This window comes from Equus quagga, chromosome 2, assembly GCF_021613505.1.
Source record: "Equus quagga isolate Etosha38 chromosome 2, UCLA_HA_Equagga_1.0, whole genome shotgun sequence".
Taxonomy (NCBI): Eukaryota; Metazoa; Chordata; class Mammalia; order Perissodactyla; family Equidae; genus Equus; species Equus quagga.
The window spans coordinates 3,183,781-3,197,561 of record NC_060268.1 but is presented as its reverse complement, the minus strand read 5'-3'; the positions used below and the strand labels follow the sequence as shown (position 1 = coordinate 3,197,561).

Here is a 13,781-nt window from a genome sequence, read left to right as displayed (position 1 = left end):
TCCCTCCTCCTTTTCAGGACAGACTTACTTAGAACTTTAGATGTGGGCATGTCCCAGAGGTCAAGTTAGAGTCTGTTTTTGGTTTCTAACTATTCTGTGGACTTAGTGATTGCATCCTATACCATGGCTGTAAATAACATTTATATGTGATGATTACTCAATTTATATATTCACAAGGTTAATACATATTTTACTATACATCTTTAGTTGGATATCTAACAGGTATCTCAGATTTAGCGTGTCCAATACACATTACAACATGTCTCCCTTCCCAGGAGTCCCCTTCTCAGTAAACAGCGTTGCAGATCCCTTTATTTTTCTCACTCATGTTTTCCTCCTCCAACTCATCATCAAGTGCTTTCAGGAATAACTCAAATATTTCTAAATATACCCCATTCGATCGATTTTTTGTATAACATTAGAATGATGGTTATTTAAAAAAATCCAATCAAATAATGCCCCTTTCCAGCTGTAAAAATTCTTCAATGACTTTGCATGTTTTAAAAAATAAAATCCAAACTTCTTACTATAGTCTCAGACCTGCCAGCTGATTTTCCTTATTCTTAACTCTCCCTCATTTATACCTACAAACACACAGACTTTCCTTTTGTTCCTCCTTCTGGCCTCCGGCCCTGAACTTTTCTTCTCCATCTTTTGCCTGAACTGCCTGTCTCAGGACTTTGTGGTTCTGGTTCCTTTCTGTTGCTTGTTTCTCAGCTCATGTCTCGTTGGTAGAGAAGCACCTCATTTTCACCCCATGTAGGCATCCTCCCCTGTTCTTTCATCATGTCATCTTGTTCATTCATTTTATTTCAAAATATGTTATCATACTATTTTTCTTTTCCATTTAAATGTACATTCAATCAGGACAAAGATTTTGTCTCTTCTGACAACAAGATGAGACCTAGAGCTTTCTTGCCTAGAACCGTCACTTGCACATGGTAGGTGCTCAATAATTATCTGTTAAAGAATGAGTCAATGGATATGTCATGTCCCAGAATCATCAGGGAAATATAAATGCTTAAAAAAGAAACTGTAGAACCCAAAGTTCAAAAGCCCATTACCATTTTCAAAAGAATTGCACTTGTATGAGTATGATGATGAAAACCTTGCTATTTCTAGACTATCAACAGACAGCTAATAGTGTAGAATGTGGATAATGTGAGTCTTATAAGTGACATTTTAAAGTTCCAAAATAAGATAATTTCTTACTTCAGAAATTCTAATATTTTAAAATTCAGTTTTCTTACCATTGTTGGAAAGCTCTGATGTTTCCTAAAGAAACTGGAGCCACATTCTGTCCATTAAACCTCTGCTTTGGTTAACTAGGTACATAGCGCACAGGACAGGGAGGGGAAAGTTGCATTAATGGACCTTCTGTTTTCTCTCAGGATTAGGCAAATCCATTTCAGAGATGCTGCTATGTTTTTACTCTAAATCCATTAATCTCCTTTTACCCTTTTAGATTTACTTCTTTCTAGGTGTCTAAAACCATTCATTTCTGCTTCTATTTTGAAAACAAAAAATCACTCTGGAGAATGGATGGAGGTTTTGTTGAGAGAGTGGTCATGTAAAAACAGAGCTCCAGAAATGGGTGGGTGTGTTTCACAATGATCACCCTTCTTTATCCAAAAGCATAAGTGCAGGTTCATTGATTATTCTGGAATATAAAGTGATCGTTCAGGTGCCTGATGGTGATCCTTGTTCAGTTATTTTGAAGAGTTATTGTTGGGAGACAATTCTTTATGGATCTCTCATGTTTACCCATGTCTTGCTAGTATGACACTCGCAGTCCTTCTTTGTAGACTCTCTCTTCAAGGATGTCTGTACAGCAAACAACCTTGGGAAACAGAGACAGCATCTCCCTCTGAAACGAAGGGTGTGCACGCTTACTGTCCTCTTTAATACATTACCATTGCCTGTGTTCAGGATTCCTCTTCTATAGTGAAAAACAACTTATGCATTTGGCACAAGCCCTCTTTTCATTGCCGTGTGAGACTTGGGGCTTGGGAACAGGTGCAAAATTATGATATTTTGGTTACTATTACTGCTCTGAGTAATAAAGTCTGCTTGTGTCTCGCCTAGGAGTTGTGTCCTTCTACCAGCATCTAAACTGTTTGCTCATGAGAAGGTTAAAAGTTCAGATCCTTCACAGTTCTTGACAGTCTTCAGTATTTATCTAGTCATCTACGGGTTAATCAATGCCTTTTGCTCCCTATCTGGCAGCAACTGTTCATCTCTGGTTTTTTAACTATTTGGATAGCATTATGAAACTTTTTGTACTGTACAGACCAAATCCAATCCAAGTGAAATTCCACAGAACTCTATCACTTTCTATTTTCTTTCCATCTTTTAAAACTTAACCTTGACTTTTTGTTTTATTTGCTCTATTCTGGGAAAGATGTAAAAAGAAAAATTTATGTTTCTTTTGAAGAGTCATTTGTTGGGAGACAAATCTTTGTGGAGCTCTCATGTTTCCACATGTCTTGCTAGCATGACACAAACTGTCCTTTTTTCCAGACTCTTTTCGAGGATGTCTGTATAGCGAACAACCTTGGGAAATAGAGATAGTGTCTCTATTATTGTATTGGCGATGTGTTCCCATAGAAATACTACAAGCTTTGCTCTGATAAAAATCTCTTTGGAGAAATTTGAGCATTTGGGCAAAGTGTTGTATATTTGATAGCCTCTGTGCACTTAAAATCTCGATAAATCTCAGAATGAGTTAGTTTAATGAAAAGTGAGTCTCTGTTACATAGCGAACTCAGAAACACATAAGTTTAGGGGCCAACTCGGTGGTGCAGAGGTTAAGTGTGCACATTACGCTTTGGGGGCCCGGGGTTCACTGGTTCGGATCCTGGGTGTGGACATGGCACTACTTGGCAAGCCATGCTGTGGTAGGCATCCCACATACAAAGTAGAGGAAGATGGGCACAGATGTTAGCTCAGGGCCAATCTTCCTCAGCAAAAAGAGGAGGATTGGCAGCAGTTAGCTCAGGGCTGAACTTCCTCAAAAAAAAAGAAATATGTAAGTTGAAATATACCACAAACTAAATTGTCATTATGTTAGGAGTTCTTCAGAGCTTTGTGAGGTATGGATATTTAAATAATTTCATGGACTGTAACATCTCTCCCTGGTTTGTTTGTTTGTCTATTTAGAGAATTCTAACTGAATAAGATGTGTGGACTTGTACTTGTAGGACTTCAGATAGAAAAATAGTCTTATTTTCCCAGAAATATACACAAATTCCTTTATATATAACTTCCCATGTGGACTCACTAGATGCCTTGATATTCACTATTAACTGAATAAAAATATATTCCAAAACTCATCAAATTTAAAAAATTAAAAAAAGAACTGCTGTGTGTACATTCAAACAAGATGTTTTCTGTCCTAGAATTTAGGTGCTTCAGTGGAAGGAACATTGGAACAACAGGAGTGCCCACTGAGAACTTCACAATGTGCGACTGTCCTGAGGGCTCACTAGAAAATTCATATACAATAAACGAACCATGTAGGGAGTGAATGATTAGACCATACAAATGTAAGAGGACCCAGAACGCAAACCGCAGTAATCTTAAGACGGCGATTTTTAGGGAAGTCAGATTTGAATTTAATAAACCAAAATGTGATCAAGCATGCATCAAACTGTCTTAGCCCATTCAGGCTGCTATAACAAATCATAACAGACTGGGTAGCGTACGGACAGCAGACATTGATTTCTTACAGTTCTGAAGGCTGAAGTCCAGGATCAAGGCGCCAGCACGTGGGGTTCTGAGGAAGGTCCTCTTCCTAGGTCCCAGCCAGAGCTGCCTGCTCCCTGGATCTCTATAGGGTCTCTTTGACAGGAACACTAGCCTCATTCATGAGGCTCCACCCTCAGGACCTAGTCTCTCTCAAAGGCCCCACTCCTAAGACCATCACACTGGGCATTAGGATTTCAACATATGAATTGAGGCAGGGGCACACACATTTAGACCACTGCATAAGCCACTTTTAGAGACTGAAGCCTGCTTGTCTTCTGTAACATACAAAAAAAATTTGCCAAATGCTTGCTGTGTGTCCAGCATTGCATATAAAACAACAATCAAAACAGGGGAGAGCCCAGACGGCCTGGTGCTTCCAGTTTGATAGACATTGACTAAGCAATTATTTCAAGTAATTTAAATTCAACATCTTGCTAAATGCTATGAAGAAGCTACTCCAGTGTTATAGAAGAGATGTGATTTAGTTTCCCACTAAGGCAGGCCTCCTGAGGACGTGCTGGACATGCTGGCGCGGAGTAGGAGTGGAGGTCTCTCCGGGGTTGATCACGGAGAAGGGCTTGTGGGGCTAGACTCCAACCCTCACGTTTCTGTATCAGGGCTTCCCAAAGCGAGGGAGAGTATTTGCTGCTAAAAGAGACATCTTAGTATCTGCTAATTCCTTGTTCTGCTCCCACAACCACCACGCAAATTTTTGATGGTGTGGTACTTGCTATAACTTGCCTTCAGTGAGGGAGAATATGAGCCATATTTCACATCATTGTACCTTTTATAAAATATTATTTGGAAAACAAGTTGACTTTCCATGTTGCTGGGCTTCAGGAAGAAAAAGCACTAACTTGAGCACTCTTGTCCCATTTGCAGGTTTATTATAAATTAGCATATTAGCCTTTGGGCTTTTCTAGATGAGGGTGTGTGAAGTTAGTTGTGTGTCCAGCTCGGAGACATGGACACCTTTAAAATGTGACCCTCAACCAGTCTGTGCATCTCTGAGTCTTTACCAGATTTCAGACAGTGGTGAATTCACTGAGGTAAATACTGTCTTGTAGGGTGCAGGGGCCAGGTTCGGGGGCCAGAAGGACCTCTTCAGTTTGCATGCTCTTCCTTGTTTAATGAGAACTATTTATTCCTTTAGAACTGATGCAGAAACAATAAGGGAACATCGAACATCTGCTTATTCATGCCTGATCAATGATCAGAAGCGAGTGGAAAATGATGGAGTGGCAGTGACACTGGATAATGTAAGTCCATGTCTGACAGCCAGTATTGCATGTTCCTTTCCCCAATGCAGATATCATGCGTCTAGTTAAAGCAAGATGAAGTGTAAATTTAAAAATAGAACAATAGACTCTAGTTATTTTTATTATTCACAGATGACAATTATCAAATATAATAGACTAAAATAAAATTACTTTTGAAAGTTATTAATACTAACAGTAAATATCAACACAAACCAAAATCACAGCAATAAATAAGTGCAAAGGAGCATATGTAGATAAAAGCCCTTCAGGAAATCATCTCCTGCCTTTGCCTCCCGACTCTCGAGAGGACGTGAGGACATTTAGATGGAACTTTCCGTTAATGCTGTTACATTAGTGCGTGTGTGCGTTTATGTGTGCATTAGTGTATTTTCTCGGCTAGTATAACCTTTACCACATAGACTATATTTTCCATATTTCAAGTGACTCATTCGCACACGGGCAGGTCCTGTCTGGCGCCGTTCATAGCACCGCGCTCTACTGCACTCGCAAACTGACATCTCTCAACGACAAAGACAACCACTGAAAATGGAAGTCAACTAAACCTCGCATCAGCAACCCATGAATTCATCCCATTCAAAATCCTTAAAATCCCTGAGGATCTTTGGGTCATGGAAGTCAGAGAGTTTTTCTGACAAAGCTAAATGTGGTAGTTGATATTCTTCTGCATTAGAATAAATTTTGATAAATTTTTAATTGGGATATTAAGTCATAATTATTTAGCATTAATATTAATTCTTCGTATAATAGGCAAGGATGACATGAGCATAAATTTTATTTGGTGTGAAATATGTAAATGTTTTACCTTCAATATTATAGAAAGGTTTTAACTATTGCATAAATTATGGTACACACCCTCAAATGTTAATTTACCTTGTAGATGTTAGAGAGATACATAGAGAAAACTACCTACAAGAAATACTTAAATATAGAAATATAAATTCCTACAAACTGTATGAAAAATGTTTCCCCGTAAATTTTCACATTTAACAAACAGGATTAAAATTTCCAAAATTTATTTTTTATTGTGTTTTTGGATTATGTGGCTGTATAGACAGATTAGCGATCATCCTGGTGAATAAAAACTAACATCAATTTCTCAAATTTCTAATTATGGCTTTGTGCTGACTTTTTTCCTGATTTCCTGATTTCTAAATTCATACTTTCAGTCCTTTTATAACATAATCTCTTGGATGCATCTCCTGCATTGTAATTTGACTGGACACAGATTCTCTTTGTTAGGTAAGTTTGCACTGCACTTGAAACTGTGTAAAAATTATCTCTGACATCCAATCATCATTGAAATAGTAGCAAGACTAAGACTTTCATAGAGAGAAAACGAACTGATAGAGTTTTTCCATTGAGTCTGATACTAACTTTAATAAAGGCAAAACATACACTACTGTCTTGTTTCAGCCATGGTTATTTTGGTTACGAATGACAGCACAACTCTATCTATCTTTAGCACAAAAAGAACTTATTGACTCAAAGGACGGCAGCGTCTTCAGACATGGCTGGCTCCAGCAATTCAAAGAGTCCTGAGAACCCTTTATCTCCCTCTTTCTAGGCTCTCTTTGACTTCATTCTCACATAGATGCTGTTGAAACAACAAGTTGCCTCAGGATGGCTAATTTACGTGTTCCTTGGAGGTTGGCATGTCAGAGAGAAAACTAAAAAGCATGTGTTTTTCCAGATAGCTCCAGTGAAAGTCCCAGCAAAGATTCTTATCAGCTCAGCTTGGGCCTTACAGTGATTTTTGGACTAATTACTTGCCCGTGGAATGGAGAACTCTGATTAGTCAGACATGTGCACACTCCTGCCCCTGGGGCTTGAAGGCATTTTCGCCCCCAAAACCAGTCATTGATCCAGATAATGGCACACTAGATCCTTAAAGACATAGATCCCAAGCAGACCGGAAATGAAAGCTTCTTGCTCTTCCTGAGCCCAAATCTTCACAAGAACCATTCTGAGGAAATTCAGATGACGTTTTTTCATAATTTCGTGTTTTTATATATATATATATATATACACATACATAAAACTTTGGAAGTTTTTTCTGCATTTAGTCATTATCAGTCAAGTAGAACATATTTATCAAAGCAATCTATTTTAACGAGTGAAATATACACATAGTACTCTGTGTGCTGAGTGGCATTGCATCCCAGGTAGGGAAATAGTTACATTTATGATCTGGGGAATAATTCCAAGTTAGTGTTAAAACAATTAAGTCAAGATTATTTGGAGGAACAAAACTGAGTTTGTGGCTATTCCAATCTCTATTTCTTCTCCATTGGTCTCCTGTTATTCACTACTAGATTCTACTTTCCTACTAATTTTGCTATATAATGATGGATACATGGTGAAGTAGCTGAGAATATGAACTTGGAGGCCAGGATGAATGGAGGTTTAGGGGTGCAAGACGGGCCTTTCTTACTAGCTGTGTTTCCTTGGGTGAACGCCTCAGCTTCTCCTGGCAGCGGTTTAGAGCAGATGGATTTGGGACCTATGGCCAAGCCTTGTAGCCGCATTCTTGCCAATGGTATCATTTCCTCTGTTAGAATGTCCCGCATAGAAATCAATTGAACCCTCTGAATTTTCTGAATCTGAACTTAGGAGCAATTACAAATGCAATCACACAAGCCAGCAGGCAGGTACTGCTCATGCCCATCTCTACGAGGCCTTCAACACTGCCTGGAAAGTCTCTGTATTCTCCAAGTCTTCTTTCTAACCCATTCTCCAATTACTTCAAAGCTCTGTTTCTCTTCTCAGACCTCCCATATGACCACTTTCCCTCTTCTTTTTACACCCCATCAACTTCTTCCAGCCTCCTAACGCTCAGGCTTTTCTGCACCTTCAGCCTCTGGTTCCGTGCCTCCCGTCCCTGTTCAGTTCTCTCACTGGCTTCGGAGCCCATCTCCTCCTTTTTCCCAGAACTATCCCACCACTGGTTTCCCCTCTTCTATGTTTTCCATTTGTTCTCTGTTTTAATACCTTCTGAATTATTTTCGTATTGCTGCTGTAATAAATTACCACAAATTTAGTGGTTTAGAACAAGACAAATTTACTATCTTGTAGTTCTGGAGGTCAGAAGTCTGAAATTGGTCTTCAAGGGGTAAAATTGAGGTGTCAGCAGGGCTGTTCCTCACAGAGGCTTTAAGAGAGAGTCTGTTTCCTTGCCTTTTCCAAATTCTAGAGCCTGCCTGGATTTCTTCACTAGCGGCCCCCAGTTAGCCATCATATTATTCCAATCTCTGCCTCCATCTTTGCATCTCCTCTTATTCTGACACTCCTGTTTTCGTTTCATAATGAACCTTATGATTATATTGAGCCCGCCCAGAAAATCCAGGAATATCTTTCCATCTCGAGATACGAAACTTAACCACATTTGCAAAGTCACTTTTTCCATGTAAGGTAACATATTCACAGGTTTCAAGATTGGGGCATAAACACCTTTTGGGACCATTATTCTGGTCCCCACACTTTCCTATCCCCGCTATTCAATGCTGATTCCTTTCCTGTTCTTATCCCTTAACCCTACTTTATGATCACTTCCTTTCTGACCTCTTCAGAGCCAATCTTCCTGAATTGTCCACACAACTTTTTTCTTCATCATCCTGCATACACACAAGCACACACACACACACACATTCTATGAAAACCAACTCCATCAAGGCCACTAAGTCCTGTTCAGTTCTTAGCTTACTTGACCTTGCAGCATTATTTACACCACTGAGCGCACATCGCTTCTTGAAAAGCATTTCCCTAGGCTTCCATGACACCTACTTTTCCAGTTTTCCTCCTATGTCTCCTATTCCTTTTTAGTTTACTTTCAGGAATTTTTTTCTGCTTAATTATGTTCATGTTAGTTTTTCTCTTGGTTCTGTTCCTAGCCTTATTTTCTATTCACTGTACACAATCTCTCTAAGTCATTTAAAAAACTCCATCATTTCAAATTCTTTAAGGAATACCAATGACTTTCTAGTTTCTATTCTTAGTATAAACCTCTTTTTTATTTCATAGCATATATACAACTTATTACTGTAATTTTCAATTAAATGGTGATTTTACTTTATGCCCTAATCCTTTTCCATTTCTTGCATTCTTTATACTCAAACATAAGTCTTGAAATTCATTCTTGAGTTTGCCTCTTTCTGCCATCAATCTGTCATAACTCTTGTGCTCTTTCTTCTAAATCCTACATCCTGAAATTTTGTAATTCCCTCCATTTTTCTGGCCACTACCATAGCTCATGCCAAGATGAAGTCTTGCATGAACTATTGCTGGTTCTGTCTGAAATCACACAAACACACTCACATGCACACAATTGCACACACATGCACATGCACAACTCAAACCTTTGCACTCCACCCTCAGCCCTTTGTTAAACTACTATTCAATCTGCAGATCTCTGTTTCAACACTGCTTTCTCTGAGAGGCCTTGCCACACACCATTCCATAGCTGGTCCCAATCATAGGGTCTCTGCTTCTCTCAGGTGGCACTCATTTCCCTCTACAGTAACTGTGATTTGCTTTTCTGTATCTTCCAGAGGATGCTTAGGTGCAGGCCACTGGTTAGTACTTTATCCATAGTGTATTATAAGGTTGCTATAGTTCTATGGGTATTTATATGCACTTAATACCTAATTATGGATGGTTAATAAATAGTAACTTTCTTTTCTTTTTTTTACTTTTTCTCATTAGAAATAAACATGTAAATGTTAAAACTGTCTACTTAATATGGACCTGTGCCAGCAAATAAAATATGGTTTTTAATATTTCTATTGATCAGATTTGCACGTCTATGAAAATTGAGAGAGACACTAGCGCCTAGGGTTTTACTTCTGCAAATATTGCAAGAAAAGAAAATATTTTTCAAATCAGAGCACAAGTCTTTAAAATTATAGCATTCATCGTTGACTACTCTCTTTTTTTGACTTCTACAGGGATGGTCTTTTATAGTTACAAATATTGTTATTATTCTGAAAAAGCAAGTCTATTGCTAGCTGAACCCTATGATGAAGAACAAAAGAAGTGAAAAATTGAAGGTCAATTTTCCTGCCTTACTATGATTGTCCAAACAACCTCTATTTGTTCCATGTAAATAAAAGACAGTAGGGGAAATGGTATTAGCATAAAAGTGTGGAGGAGAGAGAGATCCTAAAGTGGTTTTTCTGTAATGAAATAGCCTCATGGTACACATGCTAGGAAAGCATTGGAAAGCGAGCTTATGAAAATAGCCGAAGTGGATCAGGATGGGAAATACTTCTCCACCTCGTAATTTTGTCCTAATGCCTATCCTCATCAAGTTCTTCAGATGTATTGGCCAGTCAGATGGACCTGAATTGCTACAGCATTTCCAAAACATTTGGACTTTATTATCATCCTTCACCGAATGAGGATCATCATTCTCCTGAAGCAATATTTACTAAGAATCCACTATGCTCAAGATGCTAAGGGAATTGCAATAGATAAGATAATGATACAGTATCTTAACAATTAATTTACAACTTTTAAACTTTATTTTAAATTGTATTAAAGAAGAGCTCAGGACCCTCTTCCTTGTTATGCAAATGAAAACGTCATTTTTCTTTCTTAATATTCTTCATTAATCTTGCTGCAAAGTGGTTTTGCCGTGTGTCCATTTAGCTCTGTTAACCTAAGAGCATGTCTCATATATTTAAAGAGGTGAACAGGAAGATTGTTAGAAAAAGATTTACAGCCACCATGAGCTTTCGTGAAACTAATGCAAAATATTAAAACATAAAACCATTGCAAAATAATGCAGTTAGAAGTCCAAGAAAATCGCATGATCACATGACCAGCACCCAGGAAGGAAAGATCTGATTGCTTGGCACAGAAATGGCACCAGCACACACGACGGATGCTCTCCCTACCGCTACTATATACCATCATTTGGGTACAACTGGGGGGAGCATTGCCAGTTAGATCCAGATAGCGTTCGTTAGCGAAGTGGTGACAGCGGTAACAGAAGCTCATTTTCGCCTTCCAAGAACTATCTGCTGGAGCCGAGTTGTCAGTCAGCCTTCAGGAGTCTTAGTCCATGAGCAGATGCTACTATTCTCTTGGTGCATAATCAGATCTGTCATTAACACCTCCACAGTCTGCTCTATTTGGGCAGAGAAGGTAGTGTTCCTCTTACGGGGGAATCTAAGGGTTTTGCTATGCCACAATCAAAAATAAAATGGAAATGATTCCTGGGATCTCATTTGCACTTTATATGATCCGGTATGAAAACCTAGGTTCCTCCTCGATGTTATGATAAGTTTCCCGTTTGTCTGACTGTATCCCTGCCTTGGAAAGTGGAAGGCTCATTAGCCAGAGAGTAGACTTTTCTCACCCTGTGCTCTCAGCTACCACTTACTGTCGATGCCGTCTTACCCTTGACTATAAAAGCTCCCTATTTGCTGAATGTCTTCCCTTGCAATTTAAAAAAGAAAGAAAGAAAAATCATCTCCAAGGCCTACTTATTCTTCGAGCATGTTTTGGTTTTGGAAGTTAGAGATTGAGTGGTTAATTAACTAATGGTTAAAGGGTTGACTTGCTGTTCTCCTCGAGAGCAAGGATAGTGTGTTGTACTTATCAGTAATAAATAACTTAGACCTTGCTAGATGCAGAGTAGGCACTCGGGATGGACAGAATCTAACCGCAGCATAACCAGGACATATCAGAGTAAATAGGACACAATTTTGATTCCCTCGATGCCAATAGCGATGGTCGCAAATTCCCGATCCTTCTATTGGGCACACTGTAAGACTGCCCTGCTAGTCCCCCCCTGGGAGTCAGGCACGTTCAGGTGACTTGCTTCAGTTCATGAAGTGTGGGCAGAGGTGATGTGTCACCTTTTGAGTGGAAATCTGAAGAACCAGCACCTCGTGTGCCCATTTATTTATTCTCCTAAAATAATTATTATTTATTATGTTATATATTTATGTATGCAATACATTTGTATGTTATAATTCTGAAAGGGTGAGACAGGGCCTCTGCCAGCCTTGAAGGCCTGCAATTAAGAGAACCTCTGCCAACCCACATCAAACATATAGTATGGAAGCAAAATAAGCATTTGATGGTCTTAGCCATGAGAGTTGGGGATTGTTTGTTATTGCAGTGTAACATGGCTGTCCTGACTTACATGAAGTGAGATCAAAACTAAGTGCCAAAGAAGGAATAGCAGTTAATCAGAAGAATGGATGGGGCGGGCTGTTCTAAATAAAGTGGGTCTATAGACAAAGGGGCAGATAGATTTCAAAGTCCATCATTGAGGGGGAGAACACAAAATTATCGACTTGGGTTTGATAAAATCAGCAGAGAAATTTCCTCAAAGAGTAGGCTTTTAACCACCAATTGAAGTCAATAAACAGAATTGGCAGAGTTTTTGAGGGAATTTGGGATGGAGGAAATGCCAGGCATTTGCTGGAAACAGTCAGTCTGTTTTCCTGGAGAGCACACATTCCCTGGGAATCTTCCCTAAATTACCATCCCTACTGCTGTCCAGAGCCGGCGGCAACTACGACCTAGGAGGACTCCTCAAACCCAGCTTTTGACCTCCAGGAAAATATGCAGATTTTTGCTCAGGCGCCTTTTATAGCCTACATGTGTCTTAAAAAGTGGGCAGGAAAATAAAACCAGATAAAACTTAAGGAGGCTGAGTTTTAGTGAAGTTAATGGTCTTGTCCCAGCTGCAAAACAATGCAAATAAGGGAGAAACTTAATGGACTAGAAGTTATATTTTATCATATTATATTTATTTAATGTTAATTTAACGCTTTTGAAATATTACATTTGAATAGTAAATATTGCATAGGGAAATTTTTTTTCAAGCTGCAGTCTTATTGAAAATGTAAAAGGAATGGTTTTTGAAGATGCTGACGAATAAAGCAGAAGGATACAGTGGGTTCTTCCCAGCAGTCAGCCGCGCTGTCCAATGACAGGGTACCAGGCAGTCTTTACGAGTGGAGGATCTCACAGCAGTTTAGTGTTAGATGCACCTGCGCCCGGCTTACCAGAGGTTCTCAGCGTGGGATCTCGGTTCTGGGCTCACACCTTCACTGAGCATGGCAAGGGCTCCAGCTCCTTACCCACAGCCCAGTTGCTGGGCCCGGGGGTCTTTGCTTAGCATCTTTGACAATAGACTTCACCTTCTTCTCAAAAGTTGTTGATTCAAGACTCTTTCCACACTTGGCACCTCGGAAACGGTTTGGTGCCAGGGCTTTCCAGCTCCAGTTATCTTTCCGCCTGCAGATGTGGAATCTCCACATCTGGAACAGTTCTTGGCATCTCCATGTTTCTTAGCAAATTTAGAAGTGATGGATTCGGGGCGAGGTTGAACTCTTGGGTGGGATGCCCAGCCTCTCACCGCCGTGTACATTGCGCGGGCCAGCACGCTTCTTTCCACAGCAGGGTTTGCGGTACATCTTCCTCAGGAAGCACCACTGTTGTGTCTCTACACGAGGCCACGTGGCTCATGGTGCTCTCAGAGGCTTCACACTGCCACCACTGCCCTAGACGGGCCTTCCTGTGAGAGCTGGGGCCTCGCCCCTAAGCAAAAGAAGGCAAGGGTCGGGGAGCGGGAAAGGGTTGCAAGGTTGGATGTATGGACACATGTTTCATGTAATGAAACTTTGAGAATCGCTGTCAAAACATTCTCGCACAGATCCTTTATAGTTTTATTTTTTCCTAATTACCCTGTATTACTTCAATAATGATTAATTTATATATTTAATTGCTGAACATTAGTCC

At 39.6% G+C, this 13,781-nt stretch overlaps 1 pseudogene; it reads right to left on the bottom strand.

Annotated features, from left to right (window-relative positions):
- Window positions 1–13,410, bottom strand: part of LOC124236323 (Y-box-binding protein 1-like) — a 172,170-nt pseudogene extending 158,760 nt beyond the window's left edge.
- Between the last annotated feature and the right edge of the window lie 371 nt (window positions 13,411–13,781).